General features: G+C 40.3%; 1 protein-coding gene across 1 annotated transcript in view; it reads right to left on the bottom strand.

Moving 5' to 3' along the window:
• Positions 1 to 3,299, bottom strand: part of GOLGA4 (golgin A4) — a 122,436-nt gene that overhangs the window by 116,155 nt on the left and 2,982 nt on the right. The gene's annotated exons all lie outside the window — the stretch shown is intronic.

The following is a 3,299-nucleotide window of genomic DNA, read 5'->3' as shown; positions in this document are numbered from 1 at the left end:
GGCACCGAGCCTATTTTTTTTTTTTTTTTAGTTTTCTTATAACTTATACAAGGTATGAAATATGAAGTTGGTGTTAACATTTTTGGCTATTTATAGGCCTTTGGACATATTTCCTGGTTCTCAAGTTATATCCTCAATAGGTGAGATGTTACTCTTGCACAAGCATAACAAACACCTGGTTCATTTTACTCTTTCTCCCTCCCACATCTGACAGACCAGAGGCACTAACAGCCATGAATGCTCATCAGACCAATACTGAAAGTCACTGCCAAATCAATTTGACATCCCCAAAACAAAGTTAATTCTTTACATAAATCTTATTATTTTTTAGGTACCAGAATTATTAGAACTTTTCATCATGTCTTAAATAAAGAAACTTCTGATCAAAATGTTCTCTCTGGAGTTATACTTTCCCCAAGTTCAAGACTGAAACTACTTTCTTTCCCCCTTCTTTGTTTTCCATTCTGTTCCCTGATTCTCCTTCCTTCCTCATTCTCCCTTGGTAGAGGGGAGGGTTGAGACTAATTATTTAGTAAACATGAATTTACAATAAAGCTATGTCCCTTCAGAAAAGGACCCCATCTCTAAAAATTACCAGATATTGTGGCGGACACCTGTAGTCCTAGCTATTGAGGAGGCTGAGACAAGAGGAGCACTTGAGCCCAAGAGTTTAAGGAGGTTGCCGTGAGCTATGATGCCACAGCACTGTACCAAGGGCAACAAACTGAGACTTTGTCTCAAAAAAAAAAAAAATAGTTCTGTAAGAAGTTTAAAAATCCAAAATAGGTGTTTGTTGTTAAAAAAAAAAAAAATTAAGTGAACTTTAATTTGAAACTTTTAAACTATTTTTAATTAGTTACTAGGCTTCTAATTATCTCTAAAGTTGGGCAAATGATTACTTAATAAAATCCACCTTGACTGAGCAGGTGAATTGCACCTGTAATCCCAACACTTTGGGAGGTTGAGAGTGACCTGAGCAACACAGTGAGACCCTGTCTCTACAAAAAACAGAAAAATCATCCAGGTATAGTGGTGTGTGCCTATAGTCCCAGCTACTTGGGAGGTTGAGGCAAGAGGATCACTTGAGCCAGCCCAAGAGCTTGAAGCTGCAGTGAGCTATGATGACACCACTGCACCCTAGCCTAAGCAACAGAGCAAGACCCTGTTTCACAAACAAACAATAATATCCATCAGGGAAGGTTGATTAACATCAACCAAATAGAAATGATTGGGAAGTCCTAGCTACTCTGGAAGCTAAGTAGAGGATAGTTTGAGGCCAGGACTATAAGGCTGCAGTGAGCCATGACTGTGCTACTGAACCCTAGCCTGGTGACAGAGCAAGACCTCACGTCTACAAATTAAAAATAGAAAGGAATGAAGGAAGGAAGGGAGGAAGGAGGGAGGGGAGAAAAGATATGATTAGAGGATTATTAGAAGGCTGTCTTGTTTTTGCTAAATGCTTTCAAAACTTTAGAGACTTTATACAATATTGCTATTATTGTTGCTGAAAGTTTTACAAATACTGTGATACAATTGGTTCATTTAACCCAGAATTATCTATACCTGACAACTCACTCGACTTGAAACCAACATATCAGGCAATCTCACTTATGGAAAGCAAACTAAGAAGCAAAAAATATGCATACAAAGGCCTCTGAAAACTCAAAATTAATGTCTCAGATTTTGTGTTAATACACTAAAATGCACTGAAGAATCCCTCAGGTACTTGCCCTTACTTTATACAAAATTTTAGACATTTACCTGTCTTGCTTCTAAGCCCATAACAGTTCAAAAGCAGAGAAAAGAAAGACATGGTAGATAGCAAGGAAGGTTATGAAAAAACTATAAAAAGTAGACCAAAGAAAAACAAATTTTCTTGAGTAAAGCTACCATTCATAACTCATTAAATCCTTGAGGGCATGGTGCCTTCACAAAGTAATTTATACTCAAAAATGATAACCCTAGCTACTCAGGAGGCTGAAGCAGGAGGACCACTTGAATCCAAAAGTGTGAGGATGCTGTAAGCTATGATGATGCCATGGCACTCTACCCAGGGCGGAGTGAAATTCTGTCACCAAAAAAAAAAAGATAATCCTGAGTCATCAATATAATATTACAAATTAAAGATCTCTTATTTAGGAAAACAAGGATAGGTGCAGTCTGTTGCAAAAGGAATATCATCAAAAAGTTTTTTTCATTCATGTATATAAAAAAATCCTTAACTCCCTGAAAACAAGAATCTAAAACTTTCATTCCTTAAGGCAGGGGTCCTCAAACTTTTTAAACAGGGGGCCAGTTTACTGTCCCTCAGACCCTTGGAGGGCCGGCCTGGGGGCCCCAGGACAAGAGCTGCTAAGCAGGACAGGCAGTGGCTGCAAAAACACGGAGTGGTGGGCCAGATAAATGTCCTAGGCAGGCTGCATGTGGCCTGCGGGCTTAAGGGTTATGAATAGCTAAAGATCTGGAACCAGAAAAGAATCAGTATTGATCGGCTCGGCGCCTGTGGCTCAAACAGCTAAGGCACCAGCCACATACACCTAAGGTGGCGGGTTCGAATCTAGCCGGCCCGCCAAACAACAATGATGGCTGCAACCAAAAAACAGCCAGGCGCTATGGCAAGTGCCTGTGGTCCCAGCTACTTGGGAGGCTGAGGCAGGAGACTCGCTTGAGCCCAGGAGTTGGAGATTTCTGTGAGCTCAGATGCCACAGCATTCTACCCAGGGGGCTAGCTTGAGGCTCTGTCTCAAAAAAAAGAAAAAAAAACAAAAACAAAAAAAAGAATCAGTATTGATCACTAACAACTTACTTTTAAGTTCTGAATAAATATATATATTATCTAAAAGGATTTATTTTTTGAGACAGAGTCTCACTCCATTGCCCCAGGCTAGAATGCCTTGGCATCAGCCCAGCTCACAACAACCTCAAACTCCTAGGCTCAAGTGACCCCCGCCGTAGCCTCCTGGGATTATAGGCACCCATCACAAAACCAGCTAGTTTTTCTATTTTTAGTAGAGATAGGATCTCACTCTTGTTCATGCTGGTCACAAACTCTTAAGCTCAAGCAATCCACCCACCTTGGCCTCCCAGAGTGCTAGGCATGAGCCACTGCACCTGGCCCAACAGGATTATTTTAAATCTATGTACACAAAGTAAATTTATTTGATCCAGATGCACTCTCTCACCAGAAGTATTAAGCTATAGAAATTGAGCTCTCGTGTATTTTAGTTTGTAACTAGCTTTTTTTTATTATTACCAGAAATAACTTCTGGCTCGGTGCCTATGGCTCAACCGGCTAAGGC

The sequence above is a fragment of the Otolemur garnettii genome, unplaced genomic scaffold (assembly GCF_000181295.1).
Source record: "Otolemur garnettii isolate 467f Iridium unplaced genomic scaffold, OtoGar3 scaffold00002, whole genome shotgun sequence".
Classification (NCBI taxonomy): Eukaryota; Metazoa; Chordata; class Mammalia; order Primates; family Galagidae; genus Otolemur; species Otolemur garnettii.
Note: the sequence above shows the minus strand (reverse complement) of the source record. Positions and strands in the feature narration are given on the sequence as shown.